Genomic DNA, 17,748 nt, shown 5'->3' with positions numbered 1-17,748 from the left:
ATCTATTTATTAAAATAAATAGTTTTAAGAAATGAAGAATAAACTACCTCTAAAATCCCAAGCAAAAAATACATAAACATTTTTAAAGGGCCCATAAAAGTCTAGTTAGTCCCTGCACTGAAAATTATTTTGTTGATCTTTACCAAGTAAAATTTGGCCTGTTATATATGGTAATTAGTTTTAAAAAGGTGGAAGAAGGACTAGTATTCACAAAGGTATCACCACAGTTAGAAAGCTGAAAGACAACTTTTTTGGGGGACAGAAATATAAATGATTATAACTTGTTTCACAGAGATGATATAAAGTATTTGGCAGTAAGACTATGATATGAAAACTCTTCCAAAAAACCACAATGTTAGAATTTGTAGCGACTTATTAAACACGTTTGCAATTTAGATTATTCCTATTTCCTTAGTGCATGTGCAAACCATCATTATAAGATTTCTAAATGTTCTTTGAAGAAATATAGATAAATTATGTTAGAGCTTATCCAATTTGATCAAATTATAGATATATTTATTTACAGGTATAATAGTTTCATCTTTTATTTTGCTGAAGTATTAAAACTGAATCCATTTCACAGATTGTCTATTATTAAAGTGATAATGTTGATAAAGAAATAATGGAAGTGGAAATAATGATGTTTATTTCTGGTGGCAATTTTTTTCTTTACTTTTCTGTAGTTTCCAACATTTCTAAGATGAAAAGACAACTCTCAGAATGGGAGAAAATATTTGCAAATGAAGCAATGGACAAAGGATTAATCTCCAAAATATACAAACAACTCATGGAGCTCAATATCAAGAAAACAGACAACCCAATGAAAAAATGGGCAAAAGACCTAAATAGACATTTCACCAAAGAAGACATACAGGTGGCCAAGAGGCACATGAAAAGATGCTCAACATCACTAATTTTTAGAGAAATGCAAATCAAAACTACAATGAAGTATCACCTCACACCAGTTAGAATGGCCATCAAAAAAATCTGCAAATAATAAATGTTGGACAGGGCATGGAGAAAAGGGAACCCTTTTGCACTGTTGGTGGGAATGTAAATTGATACAGCCACTATGGAGAACAGTATGGAGACTCCTTAAAAAACTAAAAATAGAACTACCATATGACCCAGCAATCTCACTACTGGGCATATACCCTGAGAAAACCATAATTCAAAAAAGATACATGCACCCCAATGTTCACTGCAGCATTATTTACAATAGCCAGGACATGGAAGCAAACTAAATGTCCATCAATAGATGGACAAAGAATGAATGGATAAAGAAGATGTAGTACATATATACAGTGGAGTATTACTCAGCCATAAAAAGAAATGAAATTAGGTCATTTGTAGAGATGTAGATGGACCTAGAGTCTGTCATACACAGTGAAGTAAGTCAGAAAGAGAAAAACAAATATGGTATTTTAACACATTTATGTGGAATCTAAAACAATTAGTATAGACGATCTTATTTATAAAGCAGAGATAGAGACACGGATTTAGAGAACAAACGTACGGATACCAAGGGGGAAAGGGGGGTGGGATGAATTTGGAGATTGGGATTGACATATATACACTATTGATACCATGTATAAAATAGATAACTAATGAGAACCTACTGTATAGCACAGGGAACTCTACTCAGTTCTCTGTGGTGACCTAAATGAGAAGGAAATCCAAAAAAGAGGGGATATATGTATATGTATAGCTGATTCACTTTGTTGTACATTATAAACTAACACAATATTGTAAAGCAACTATACTCCAATAAAAAAAAATGAAGGTATTTATAACCAGAAAAAAAGTAGAAACAAACAAAAAGACACACACAGTAAAAAGGTTTTTTTTAGTAATTTAGATAACATGGGTCCAGAAACAATAGCGATGTTATGTTGGTCTAATATATATCTGCTTATGTGTATAATTATGAAATTAATTTCATATAATTATGAAAATATTTCAGTAAAAGACAAACATGCATTTTACCTAATAAAATCTTTTATACACTAAGTGTAAGCCAAATAAATCTCAAAAATTAGCTGCTTTGCTTCATATACTTCTTTTAGAGAAACAAAAAAAATCCAATTTATATACTAGAAATTTATATTTGTTTACATTAAACTTCAAGAGACCAGAAACACTGATCCAGAATATACATACTTTTGCAAAAAAAAAATTTACCTTAGAGCTGAATGCCTAAAAGAAAAATGACTTAATTACATGTTGACAAGGTGACTAGGGACTGCATAGATGTGGATCCATGATCAGTTAAATCCTCAAAAGACATAGAAGATTAAGGAAAATCTTCATTTTATCAGCAATATTATCAATTACTTGTTGTCAACCAGAATTTGCTTGAAGAAATGGTGAAAAAGAAACAAAAAATAATATTATCTAGGATAAGAAAAAAGGTTTTTTTCATAGGCTAGGGGAATGGCCAGTTAAAAAGACTACTGCTCGGGCTTCCCTGGCGACGCAGTGGTTGAGAATCTGCCTGCCGATGCAGGGGACACGGGTTCGAGCCCTGGTCTGGGAAGATCCCACATGCCGCGGAGCAACTGGACCCGTGAGCCACAACTACTGAGCCTGCGCAACTGGAGTCTGTGCTCCGCAACAAGAGAGGCCGCGATAGTGAGAGGTCCGTACACAGCGATGAAGAGTGGCCCCCGCTTGCCGCAACTAGAGAGAGCCCTCGCACAGAAACGAAGACCCAACACAGCCAAAAATAAATAAATAAATAAATAAATAAATAAATAAATAAATAAATAAATAAATAAAATAATTAAAAAAAAGACTACTGCTCAATTACTTGATATCCAAGGTTGGCTCTTGTCAGTTTCTGGAATCCAAACATACATGATCTGTTGGAAATATCTTTTTTCAATGAACTCTGTCCAGTAGTCGCATGCAAACCCTCTATAGTAGCTCAGTTAGATTTCCACTTTTCTGGAGGACGAATGATCTAGTCTACTCCCCTCACCTTAAATTCAAGAAAAGAGACCCAGAGAGGTTAAAAGCTTTGCCAAAATTATAGAACTAGTTAATAGGAGAACAGGGCCAGAACCTGGTCCTTTCTGGGAAAAGAAATTCCCCAAATTATCTTTCCTCTCCATTGCTGTCTGATGAAATTGGCTCCCTCATTTGTCATCTCAGGCCTGCCTCTCATCAACTGGGGGCTTTGCTTAAGTTAGTTCATGTCTCAAGGCTTCAGTTTCTACATCTGAACAACAAGGGGACTGATGATCTCTACGGTTCCTCCAACCTGCCACCTTCTTCATGCACGGTTTTATGATGACCTGATTCACCCAAAGGTTGCTTTTTTTTTTTCTTTTCTGATTTAGTCCTACATCCATTTCTTATGAGAAAGCTTCCATTAATGCCCCTGTAATTAACATCAAACCCAAATGAAATGAATGGGAGATTTTCTTATGCACAGGATAAGGACCCTTAAATAAGAATGAATAATGATAATATTTCCCAGAAGACACTATGGCAGCCCTCAAGCATGATTAACTACACCACTCCTTGTCTTTCTTTCTCCACAGAAATAGAACAGTTCATTTGCATGTCATCTGATATAAAGAGAGATCCTAGCATATAATGGGTTATTACCATTGGGTACTTCATTAGTAAAGCTTTTCCTTATGATGTGACAGAAAAAAGAAAGACAAAGTAAATTGAGAGATGTAAATTCTTACATCTCTATTAATGACAGACACATATGAAGATTAGATTCTATCAGCTTATCCATCAACCCTAAAGAACCAAACAAGTAGTTAGGAAGGATTTTGCAAGTTGACCGCTTTCTAGGTAGTCCTGTTTAACAATAGGCTTTTGAGAGAAGCTGCTTTTAAAAGAAAATCTTATATGAATATTAAACACAGCATCTTCTTCCTTCTTTTAAGAATATTCTAAGCAGATCCAGGAAGAAAACAAAAATAAATCAGTCTTTCTATCAAGCTACTCTTGAATCTGTACATGTGGGTCCTGGGGAATTATATGTTATAAACGAGGGGTTGGACTACAAAATGCAATTAATTTAATTGCTTATAATCTCAAAGGATTTCAAGATAAGATGTGTAAGACATATGCATAAGTGAGATTTTTCCAAGGACTTTTCATGAAACATGATAATACTAAATTTAAGGAAATCATTTCTACCTTATGGAATTCCTTGTGTATAATAAAGTGATGAGACTAAATAAGTCACCAGTACTTAAGTTTTGTTATCTTGTTTCATTATCATGAAGACTGATTTTTCCTTTGAGGTAAAACATAAGGTAAAGCTATAAGAAAATATATAGTTGTATGTAATTTTTTAGGTTCTCTTCTGACCACATCATCATATTGGCCTTGGTTTGCCTATAATTCCCTAAAAATCCCAAGAAAGAACCCGTACACCATAATTATAGTCAGGCATGCTGAGGCAAAACCTGCAGCTTCCATACACTGGTCCTTTTCTTTCCTCAGGGGTCACATGGAACAAATATATTCTCTCTTTGGGATGACAGTTCTTGATGTGCTTGGTGAGAACTACCAGCCCTACCCATGTCTTCGTTGTTCCTCAATAATAATCCCAATTCCTCCCGCTTTTTCTACTTGTGACAGTCTTAAATCCTTAATCTTTCTCTTCTAGTGGTATTCCAGTTTTAATGGTGAATTTAAACTGGTACTCAGAACTATTAACAATATTCCACCCATAGTTTTAGCAGAAAAAAAATCAAGCTGGATCACATTTCTTAATCTGAACTATTAATGCAGTTTAGAGTAAGAGACTTTTTTGGCAGCTTTATACAATAAGAGACCCTGTTCATTAGGTCAAGTAGTGGGGACTCTTTATTCTTAGGAACAACCACTCCCCTCTTACTTTAACACGCCTGTTTCTTTTTCCCCAATAAAAAACCCTATAATTAAACTCAAAAACCATGATGGAGCAAAAATCAAACATAGAAAAAGAAATTCACAGAACTGTATGTAGAACATACCACAAGTTGTATTTAATTAATTTCAAACAGTGAATCTGAATAAGTGAATTTTAAAGAAATTTGGAAAAATCTGAATTCATCAAAGTTTAAGCAAAACACTTAACATTTAAAAGTCATAAATTATTAGTTTTTAATGAGACATTTTTATATACTTATGTTTACTTAAGGTAGTTAGATTATTTGTTTTAAACTTTTATTTTGAAATAATTATAGATTCATAGGAAGTTGTAAAGATAGTACAGAGATGTCCTCTGTACCCTTTACCCAGTTTCCCCTCAGTGGTTACATCTTACATAATGATAGTACAATATTAAAACCAGGAATTTGACATTGATACAATACATGTGCTTCTATGTCATTTTATCACATGTATATTTGTGTAACCATTATCACAACCAAGATACACAACTGTTTCATCATTACAAAGATCACCCTCTTGCTCTCCCCTCATAAACACACCCATGGCTCTCTCCCCACCATCCCTAACCCTTGGCAACCAGTAATCTCTTTTCCATCACTATAAATTTGTCATTATGAGGAGGTTATATAGATGGAACCATACAGTATGTAGCCTTTTGAAATGGCTTTCTTCACTCAGCATAATGCCCTCAAGATCTCTCTAAGTCATTGTGCATATCAATAATTCATTCCTGTTTATTGTTGAGTAGTATTCCGTGGTATATATATAACATGGTTTGTTAAACCATTCACCTATTGAGGGACATTTTAATTGTTGTTTCCATTGTTTTTGCTTTTACAAATAAAACTGCTTTAAAGTTGTGTACAGGCTTTTGTGCAGATGTAAGTTATCATTTCTCTTAGCTAAGTGCCCAGGAGTGCAAATGTATGGTAAGTGTACGTTCAGTGTTTTAAGATATTGTCAAACTATTTTGCAGAGTGACTGTACAATTTTACACTCCTACCAGTAATGAATGAGAGATCACGATTTTGTATTTTGGCTGTTCTAAATGGTAGGTAGTGATTGTTCATCATAGTCTATTTTAATGTGCATTCCCCAAAGGCTAGTGATTTTTAACAGCTCTTCAAGTGCTTATTTTCCTGCCATACATCCTTTTGGTGAAACGTCTCTTTATGTCTTATGCCCTTTTTGCTAACTGGATTATTTGTTTTATTTAATGTTGAGCTTTGAGTGATCTTTATACGTTTTAGGTATGAATCTTTGGTCAGATATATGTCGTTCGCAAGTATGTTCTCCTCGTATTTAACTTGTCTTTTTATCCTCTTGACAAGATCTTTCAGAGAATAAAAATTTCTCATCTTAATGATGTCAAATTTATTTATTTTATCTTTTTGGTTTGTGCTTTGGTATCATGTCTAAGAACTCTTTACCAAGCCCAAGGTATCAAAGATATTTGTCCTATTTTCTAAAAGTTTTATAAATTTTATGATTTATATTTAATCCATTTTTAATTCATTTTTGTATAATGTTTGAACTGTAAGTTGAGCTTCTTTTATTGCCTTTGAATATCCAATTGCTCTAAGTTATCATTTATTGAAAAAACAATTCTTCCTCCTTTAATCAATTTTTAAATTAAAAAGAGTTATTTGAAAGCCAAATTGACCATTGTTAACAATAATTACTGAACTTAGAAAGAAACTATCAAAGTTAGCAAATTTCTACAAATATGTATGCCATGAGATAATGCATGTTAATATGTTAATAACTTCCAAAGAACTTGAGAAAATACTGTAAGGGTATCATTGTTATTATCATACTCCCTTTTTTTTTTTAAATAAAACTTAGTCAAGTTATCTTTAGATATTAAATGATAGATAACTCTTCTAATAAATTTGATTCTTAAGCTCCAAGCTGCTTTGGCCTGCAAACATGTCAATAAGACCTGAAAGTGATGGATCTTCCTGATACTGATATTTGACAACTAGGAACTGTACAGAGAAAATCAAATTCCTTGAATAAACTAATGAGCTCTTAAATGTCAATATATAACTAAATTAAAAAAAAAGAAAAGCTTACTCTTTCTGTTGTTTGTTTCCTTTAGTACCCCATGAATCACAGAATTTTAGCACCAAAATGAAGCTTTAGACTTCACGTAGTCCAGCATTCTCATTGTATGTATACAACTGGATAACCATTTCTGGATAGAATACCTAAAACAAATGCTAATGATTTCTTCTAAGTGTCAAATGATTTTGTTTGTTTAAATGAATCAATGAGACCACTTAGCATGGTAGTTAAGAAAGCAAACTCTAGGCAAAGGCTCTCTGGGTTCATATCCTGACTCTTCTTACTGTGCAAAAATTGCTAAGTTAACAAAGATTTGGCCTCAGATATAATAGAAAGAAAATAATAAGTTGTCTTGAGAATTATACTCAAAATAAACTATAAATATAAAACACTTAGGAAAAAATCCTGGCATTTAGTGATTTTTTTTTTTTTTTTTTTTTTTTTTGTGGTAGGCGGGCCTCTCACTGTTGTGGCCTCTCCCGCTGCGGAGCACAGGCTCCGGATGCGCAGGCTCAGCGGCCATGGCTCACGGGCCCAGCCGCTCCGCAGCATGTGAGATCTTCCCAGACCCGGGCACAAACCCGTGTCCCCTGCATCAGCAGGCGGACTCTCAACCACTGTGCCACCAGGGAAGCCCTAGTGAGTATTTTTACTGACTTTCCACTTACAGAAATAATTTCACCTGGTCCATATTTCTCTTGGCAAAATCAATATTTTCTTCCTCTGAATTCCCACATGTTCAGGTGTTCCTTACTCTAGGAGTTACATTTTATACCATCTTGTTGAACACTCTTTGATGGCATGAGTCATCTCTTGTTCTGTTTTTTGTTTCTGAGGTAAAAAAAAAACCACAGGTAACATAAAATATACCATCTCAATCTTTTTTTTTTTTTTTTTTTTTTTTTTTTTTGCGGTATGTGGGCCTCTCACTGCCGTGGCCTCTCCCGTTGCGGAGCACAGGCTCCGGACGCGCAGGCCCAGCGGCCATGGCTCACGGGCCCAGCCGCTCCGCGGCATGTGGGATCCTCCCAGACCGGGGCACGAACCCGCGTCCCCTGCATCGGCAGGCGGACTCTCAACCACTGCGCCACCAGGGAGGCCCTCAATCATTTTTAAGTGTACAGTTCAGTAGTGTTAGTATATTCACATCATTGTGCAAGAGATATCCAGGACCTTTTCATCTTGCAAAACTGAAACTCTATACTTATTAAACAACTCTTGTTTTAAATATCAGTATCCTCAGCACCTAGCTGAGTACCTAGCAATTAGAAAGTACTGTCCAAAATTGTAGCAAACTAAATTTATATTATCCCTTGGACCACAAACTCATTTCTTAAATTTGTATCAATTCTCCTTTGAAATGCCATCTCCTATCTTTCAGGTATCAATTTAATTCATCAAATTAATTCAACCTTCTTCTTACCATACCTTAATTGGTAATAGATCTCCTACCTTCACACTCTTCCATGTTCTAATCCACCTTATACTGCCTTTAACATATCCCCTCTCATACCTTACAAGTAACATTCCCAAATCAAAAAAAACATTGAAGGGTCCCTCAGGTCTTCTAGGATAACGTGCAAGCTCCTTAGTTCGTTTAATTATGACCAATCTCTACTTCCCTATTTAAGTTATCTCCCTCTACTCTCCTACATACGTTCTCCAATTCAACAATATAGTAATTACTCCCCACACTGGCCAATCACACACAGCCTCAGGTCTTTGCTTTTATACTTCTCTCCAGTTTTCTAAGGCCACTTTCCATTCATATTCATCCAGAAGCATTTGATGTCACTTCTTCTTCTAATGTCTGTGGCATGTCCTGTCTGAGGGCCCTTACCCCACACCACAGTGGAAGGTTAGCTGTTACTCGATCAGGCTTCCCAGGCTTCTCACTTATAACAAAAGCACGATTGAAGGCATGGACCTCTTAAGCTGCTTTTTAATCCTAATGCCTAAGAAAGCCAGTAAAGACCTTTGAACATCCTCATTCAATGTGAATAAGCAGAAAAAGCAAGTAGGAGGAGAGAGAAGCAGGTTGATATATATGTATACATAACAGTCTATATTGAATATGACATTATGAAAGTAAAATAGTCATGTTACCTCTCCATAATTTTACAGTTTATATATAAAAACTGTAAAGTTTGTGCCAAAGTCTTTGTACAGACTTAGATGTTAGATAACCACATAAAAAACTTAATGATTGTGTTTATAAATAAAAAGTACTCGTATAACTGGAAAATGGCCTGATTATCAGAAAAAGGTATATGTGATAAAAAGAGTCCTTTTCTTCTTAGATGTTACTTTACACTCAGTTTCTAGGCCCTACTTGTGATGCTACTTAAAGGGCCAATGGCATAGGCCAAACGGACTTTTCTTGCTGCCTGTAACCCAGGCTGACACCCTTGCTTGCAGGCTTTGGGAGGATCAATTTTTTAACAGGCTTAGGCTAACCAGTGAGTAAGTGACCATGGGCTATTTTGGGTGGTAGAATTTCTGCAAAAACAAAAAAGCAAGACAAAATAAACATACAAAAACTTATTGGAATCCACCAGATTCTGGGCCTATATATCTGTCTGTCACATCCTCAAAGCACCTGCCTCTCTTACAATCCTTGCTTGACTTCTCTCCAAGGGTCAGAGACACTACTGATGTCTGAGCAGCCCCAGAAGGGTAGTACTAGGGAACTTCAGAGAGTTAACAGAAATTCTAAACAGGAGCCCAATATTGTTTTCCTAGATTACTTCTTGTAAAACGTATACCCTATTGACAAAAATGTATGAATATCTCCTAATTAAGAAAGAGGTGGTTGAAAATGTTGTGTTTGCATTTGAGAATATCCTAAGAGGAAAACCAATTCCAATGATTTAGAGTGTAAAGAATATGCTGATTCCTCAACTGAACCTCTGATCCTTTAGCAGTTAAGTCACAGGCTGTTACAGACTTCTACAGAAGAAATTTCCAGAGTTGAACAAAATTTCACCTGCCGTTTTTACTTCTGTACTCCTCTAAAGTGCTTAACATATATACTGACTCATGCATGAAAAAAGTACAACCCCCTTTATGTAATTATAGAAACCTTGTGGGAGCTGCTTCAGAATTAAACAATGTATATTGTAATTATCAGAAAGAAACTCAACCTAACGAAGGAAAATTGGAGACCTGTCTTTCTGATGAAACACATATCTTGAGAGAAAAGCATACAAGTTGCTGCACAAAATTACGTTTCCTAACTACAGTGTCAACCTATATACATTTTCAGTAGAATCAATTTATATTTACAAACCAGCTGAAATCAAATAAATTGAAGGTTCATAGGTGGGAAACCCTCCAAACCATAAATAGTCTTTTCTTACTTTTATCTATAAAAAATTCTGAGATTGAAAAGAGCTGAACTCAACAAGTTTTGTCTTAATACACCTTAGTATCACTGAATATGTTTGGTTATCATTCCATGGATAGGATTTACATGTTTGCAGAGTTCAGGATTAAACTGTTTTGGGAAATAATCTTTTGAAAAGAAGAGAACATCAAGATTCCTCTTTCTCTTATTTATGTGCTTTCCTTGGAATCAGAGTTAATTCAGGCTAATTTTAGTGAATGGCAACTTGAGACTTGTAAAGGGAGAGGGGGTGAATACAGCTAATACAGTTAAGAGAAACCTGATATCAAAATACAGCATTACACATATTTAAATAGCTCATAAGCTCAAACATGTACTCCAGGCATAGTAATTTCACACCTTCATTTGTGAAGATTAAAGGAGAGACATGTATGTGAAAGAATTTGATGGAGTATTACACAATTAAAAGGTACACAGACAAAACAGCCCAAGTAACACAGATGTGTGCGTGTGCACACTCATGTACCTTTTAACACTGTTCTCTAATACCAAAAAAAAAAAAAAACCCAAAATATTTGCTATTGGATTTTCTTTCTAGTTAAAGATGTTTTAGATTGATTCCTCTATGCCCATACATTCACAGTTTATAATACTTTCAATTGAGTTTACAGATTTCTTTCAAAACAGCCTTGGGCCAACATTGTGGATGCAGGGCAGTACAAATCCACAGAGCACAAACAATATTTGATTCAAATCACTATTTTTTTTTATATGGTCTCTTACTAGTGGTTACTCTTGCTGTAAGACAAATGGCTTGTATTAATTTGCTAGGGCTGCCATCACAAAATACCATAGTCTGTGTGGCTTAAACAGCAGAAATTTATTTTCTCACAGTTCTGGAAGATAAAAGTCCATGATTAAGGTGTTGGTAGTTTTAGTTTCTTCTGAGGTTTCTCCCCTTGCTTGCAGATGGCCACGTTCTCACTGTGTCCCCATATGGTCTTTCCTCTGTGCATGTGCATCTCTGGTGTCTATGTGTTCAAATGCCCTCTTCTTATAAGGCCACCAGTTAGAATAGATTAGGACCCACCCTAACAACTGTATTTTAATTTATTCCTTTAAAGACCCAATCTACCAACACAGTCAGATTCTGAGGTACTAGGGATTAGAGCTTCAATATATGAATTTGGGGGGGATACAATTTAGTGCATAACATGGCCCAAGTACATTAAGGTATGAGTGGTTGTCTGTATACCCTCCCCCAAAATTATCTGCATTCTCTATTGAAATTTGTAGAAATACAAACAGAGGAATCATGAAAAAGCCAGTAGCTCTTATATTCTTCTTAGTCAAAATCTATGAATATCAGTTCCAATTGACTAGTTGCCTCTTATGCATTTAAATAGATACATTTGTTTGTTTTAGGAAGGTTGAGTCATGATAGCAGTTCTTTGTTTCCCTACTCCTGGAATTACTTAATCAACTTCTATTATAATCACCATTAATTTCTTATTCTAAACCTTCCTAGTAAATGAAAGAAAAACAAACAAACAAACAAACTTTAAGACCTTTGAAAGGAAAAATAACCTGGGAACAGGAAAGGTTATGTCAATTATTCTCAGAAAATATAATGTCATCTCCTGAGAAGCCAGAATACTGTCCTCTTTCAGGACAAATAAAAATGTGGCAGAAAGTGAAGTAAGATTCAAATAGCAAGACTATCCAACTTAATTGGGGCCAAAGTCAACACGGTTTGGTAAGAAGTTTTATAAGGGGAAGTGATTTCAGAATTTATTTCATCAATTCATACCTACTTGAATTAAATAGCTAGGTCAAAGAAAAAAATAGAAACTTCATGACCATTCAGTGGCTTTATAGAGTTAATTATTTTATATTTTTAATTAATTAAATCTTATCTTAAAATATGGACATATAACACAAGGAAGTATAACATGCCAGCCAGTCAATAATATTTATCAAATACTGGCAATGTTTCTAGCTGTGCCTTGTACTAAGAGGGGAGTTGGATACAGTTAATTCAATAACACTAATAAATATTTTTATCTACACTTAAAAGTTACCTATAAGTCCCTTAAAAAGTTGAGTTACCATATGACTAAGCAACTCCACTCTTAGATATATACCCAAGAGAATACCCAAATGAAACCATATGTCACAAAAAAACTTGTACAAAAATATTCATAGCAGCATTATTCGTAATAGACAAAAAATGGAAACAACCCAAATTTCAATCAACATATGAGTGAATGGATAAAATGTGGTATATCCACACAATAGAATATTATTCAGCAGTGTAAAGAAATGAAATACTGATACATGCTACAACAAAGATTACCCCTGAAAACATTATACTCAGGAAAAGAAGCTAGTCAAAAAAGGCCATGTATTGTATGACCCCATTTACATGACATATCTAGAATAGGCAAATATATAGAGACAAGACAGTAGATTAGTGTTTGCTTAGGGATATAGCAGAAGGGTTCCAGGAGAATGGGAATTGGCTGCTAATGGGTATAGAGTTTCCTTTATAAGTGACAAAAATATTCAAATTAGATTGTGGTGTTGGTTGCACAACCCTGTGAATACACTAAAAAACATTAAATTATACACTTTAAACGGGTAAATTATATGTGAACCATATCTCAATAAAGTAATTTTTTTTAAAAAAGCTCTCCATGGCTCAGGCTTTTCTGCAATTTAATTTATCTCATGTGTTTTGGGAGCATAAAGGTATTTTGCCTGGATAACATTCATTTACAGCCGAAAGTAAAAAAAGAAAAAGATTACATATTTATTAACTTGGAAATACCAATGAAACAATTCACCTTGTGCTCATTTTTAATGCCACCTGTGACCTCTGTTACTAAAGTCAGTCTACTTCTATAACCTCTCTTCCTTGTACAGATAAAACATCAATTTAGTTTTGGATTTAAAGCAGGATCATTATGTTTGTAGAGTGTTCCATAGCTTTGCTGTTCTAGCAATATGTGACATAAATAATGCAACACCTTTTCCTTCTCTAAATGACTTTCTTGAGGCATGGGTCTTCATACGTGGAAACAAAAAGGAAAAAAAGGAAGAAGAAAAGAAAAGAAATCACCCTGCAGTCATGGAATTCAATCTATTTCTAGTTCCCCAACTGAATTATGAACCACATCTGTTCTCTTTTGTAGTTTCATCAAAAGCCAACTTTCAAACATTTAGCCAGTTTATTTTATTTTTATCAAAGCAAAGGTAAATCATAGCTAATCTGAAAAGTTTTTGTGTTTTTGATTTATAAGGAAGGAAAGGGGGGAAAAAAGACCAGTTTCTAAGTGACCCTTGACCTTTGAACCACAACCTCCTTGCCACTAAAGCGTTCATCACTTCATTTAATCTCCCCTCTCTGCACTGGCGTAGTGCAGAGAAAAGGAAACGGAAAAAATAATCTGGGGACTTCATCAATTTTTCATGAATTTTCATTTAGGCCAGAACCCCATCTTACCCTGGTCGATAGATCAAGCTGCTGTCATATATTTACCACCTGGGGCTACAGCTGCCATCTCTAGGCACTGCCACTGATTCAGGCTGCATCACAGGCAGCCACAATCTGCGTGAGGACCCCTGTGCTCCTTCTGCTCCAAACACAGGGAGCCCTGGAGTTCAAAATGAAATCCTATCTGCCCCAGCTACGTCTCAGCTATCTTGGTGGTCCCATTGGAAAACTATGTATTAAATTCTTCAGTGCCAAGTGCCTTACTTGTAGAACCTGCAATTCTGTTTTCTAAATATGTAAAAATCACTTTTTTCCCTAAATACCTTCCTTGAGTTAAAGTGATTTAAAAAGTACTTTCTGGATTGCTTTATTTTTTTCCAAACCAAGAGGGGAAAAAAGAAAATATGCGGTAAGTGATTCAAATCTCCACTGCAATGATTGGCCCTGAACAGTTTTTTCCTCAATTATATTGTTCTGTTACATAAAAGTGAACTCTGTATTTAATAAAACAAAAAGAGAATGAATAGAGTATCATAAAAACAGGCTAACTTCTATACAGTCAGTCAAGACAGACGGTTATCAATAAAACTGCTCATATCATATGACAGCAGAAAGCAAGATTGCTGAAATTAAAAATGAAAATCAAGATGAAGCAGAGTCAAAAATTCCAGATTTTTTATCAATAATTGTTTCACAATAGGAGTTACAACAAGGTTGTTTGCTATTTATCCATACCACCTAGATATTCCTATATACACCTAAATCAATTCTCAACTGATTTTGACCACCCCTGAGTTCTTGAAAGAACAGGCAGCACTTGCCACTCCAACTCCACTACCAACTCATTCTTCAGCTGCTGTGCTTTCTTTCCACCCCTAGAGACCACAGATACTTTTTATTTAGACCACCACGTGGCACTGGCATTGCCAACCACTTTTTCTTTCTTAAAATTATTTCCTTATTTTTCTTGTCACTCCACTTCCCATGTTCCATCACTCCAATACCTCCTCTGAGCCTCCTGAACTAGACTTCTTTCCTTTCCCCAACGTTAAATATTGTTTCCAAACAATGGGTGTGATCACAGCCCTACACACAGCTTGTCTGGACAATCACATCTATGTCTATCTACTCCCCTGGCTTCAGCCTCCATCTGGGAAAGACTTCTCAATTCCAAAAGCTCTTTTCTTAATGGAATATGGCATATTTTTACCTTGATATTTCATTGGTATGTCAAACAATACAATCAAGCTGACTTCACTTTCCTGTTCTCACTAGAGTTATTTCTCCTGTATCTGCCATCCCTTTGGATAGTAGGTATCATAATATACACAGTCACTTCAACAAAAACATCTGGGAATCACCCTCTATTCCCCAAACCAACCATAAAGTGATATAATTTATAAATACGGTTCAAACTATTTCCTTTTTTTAATCCTCACTGTTTTGTTCAGTTTAAAATCTAACATATACTCTTTTCTGAATGATTTGACAGCTTCTTAACTCCGCTCAACTTCAATCATCATCCTTTTAACCCTATCTTCAATTTTCTTTCAAAATTGAAAGAAAAGACTCTACTTTTACATAACAAAAAGTCTAGATTTTATGATTCAACACATGCCTATCTTTCTAACTTACGCTGCCCACCTACCTCATATCAAGCTACCTGCAGCTCTCCAAATACATAGTGTTTTTAGGTTTCCATTCTTTCCTTTAACAAATGAAGAAATGGATATGCCATAATTGAGCAATTATGTTGAGTGTCCTAAAATATGAAGGCCAGACATTTATATGACCCAAAGCGGTTCCTATCATTTTATAAAAATACACCTTGGTTACCAATAGGATTGACAAATCACAATGCTTTGACCTAAATTTCCATATTAACACATTTTATGAAACACTTAAGGAAATGGAGAAGACTGATGAGCTAATGTGAAAGGGATGAGCAACATATAAATGGATATTATTTGATCTTTTGTTGCTTCAAATGGCATGAACTGTTGACAAGGCATTAGAAGAAAGAATTTTATTCACTAGCTAAATCCAGTTTAGAACTCTTCTTGTTTTCCTCTCTAGGTCAGAAGTATTTTTTAGCATTTCTCAAAGCTCATTGATTTAAAAATAAAGAAAAATGCAACTGTCATATTACATGAAAAAAAAATCGTGGTTTAAAATTTTCCCTCTAAAACAGTTTGATTCATTATCAATGATGCAATTAAGAAAGAGAGAAATCCTTTATGTTAAATAAAAGTACAAGATACTTGTGTGTTGGGAGCAATTTTAACAATGCTAAGGATCAGAATAAAGATAAGTTTATAGCTGTCTAACAATAAAATGACTTGCCAATTTAGATAAACTTTAATATTGAGAAGAAAGTTAGTGAAGGATTAAAAATAGTTATTTGCTTAAAATAAATAAGCTACAAAGATATACACAGCACAACACAGGGAATTTAGCCAATATTTTATAATAACTATAAATGGAATTTAGCCTTTAAAAATTGTGAATCACTAGGTTGTGTACTTGAAACGGATGTAATATTATACAACAACTATATCTCAGTTTAAAAAATAAAAAAAAGTTATTTACTGCTGAGTGGATAAAAGAAAAACGTGTAATTAAAAGTTCTTTATTTTTATTTATATAAGATGAGCCTGGTTTCGTTTGAGCGTTTTTCGAAATATGGTACAATTCTCTCAAACTGAAAATTAGAACAATCATGGTCTGATCTTGAATTCCCCAATAATTTATTGTCTTAGTCTTGGCCACCTAACCATCATGGGTTTCATTTTATCTATAAAAGGAAAGAATAATGCATGTTATATTTACTATAAAGGGATCTGGTAGGGAAAACAATCAATAGAATTGACAATGACATATTTCAATATGCTTAAAATGTTTCAGAAGTAAGATATTTCAAAATAAAAATGGACAGTTAGCAATATTTGCATTCTTGAGGTTCTGTATGTATATTTCAAATCTCACTAAACTGCATTTAATCTAACTGCTTTTTGAAGTAAGTTATAAAAATGAAATTACCTAGCAACTGGCGCAAAATGGCATTGCTAGCAAAAGTTCTAATGCTTATATCTCAAAGTACTTCACATAATAAATTTGGGTTTTAGGATTCCTGTAGTCTTTTCCTATTGGACTTACACATTTCAAGAATGGACCGGGTTCCAGATTTCTTGGTACAAAGCATAAATCAAAAGACTGGATGCGTAAAAGCAAAAGCTTTCATTGTGATAGCTGAATAAGAAATTGTATGATTTTGTTTACTAAAAGATGTTTTTATGTATAAAGGTAATGATACACTGTGAGAATTTCGATGCACATATACACAAGTTTTATAATTTAGTGATACCATATAGCATGTGAGTATAAGTATCAAAGTTAATTGCAGACATGAGACCATGAACTATTATCCAGCACTCTCATCCCAGCTATAAAAAAAAGACTCATGCATCCTGAAATTTTTCAATTCTCTTACCTATGAACACCTACTGGTATAAGCAGAAAGTTGAAGAGCACAAACTTTTTTTAAGCTCAGTTATTGCCATCTTATTCACAAATAATTCTTGATAAAGTATTCCTTCAAAATAGAGAACACCAAAATAATTATGACACCAAATCCTCACTTATAAACCAGAAAACAAATCTAACATATTTTGAAATTTGTTCTGGAAAACCATCCAGAAAAACAAAGTTATAGACTCACTGATCAAATAGATGCAAAGCCTTGATGCCTTGATTTACTAATGCTATTTGGGCTACCTGATTAATAAATAAATATATTTTTAAGTGGCAAAGGCAGGACAAATCCTTAGCTACTGCTGATTACCAAAACTGAGCAAGACCTTCCTCTATATGCACATTTTGTCCCTAAACAGGAATCAGTTCTCTTCTCTGATGAATTTTTTGATAAAAAAATATA

The 17,748-nt window shown here is 34.5% G+C and overlaps 1 protein-coding gene across 4 annotated transcripts in view; it reads right to left on the bottom strand.

The window, feature by feature from the left end:
- ROBO2 (roundabout guidance receptor 2) overlaps window positions 1–17,748 on the bottom strand; it is a gene marked incomplete at its 3' end in the record, with an annotated part of 586,970 nt that overhangs the window by 508,679 nt on the left and 60,543 nt on the right. The window lies entirely within an intron of this gene.

This window comes from Mesoplodon bidens (genome assembly GCF_964165515.1).
Source record: "Mesoplodon bidens genome assembly, chromosome: 5".
In the NCBI taxonomy this organism is placed as follows: Eukaryota; Metazoa; Chordata; class Mammalia; order Artiodactyla; family Ziphiidae; genus Mesoplodon; species Mesoplodon bidens.
The sequence above is the reverse complement of the archived record's forward strand: the minus strand, read 5'-3'. Positions and strand labels throughout refer to the sequence as shown.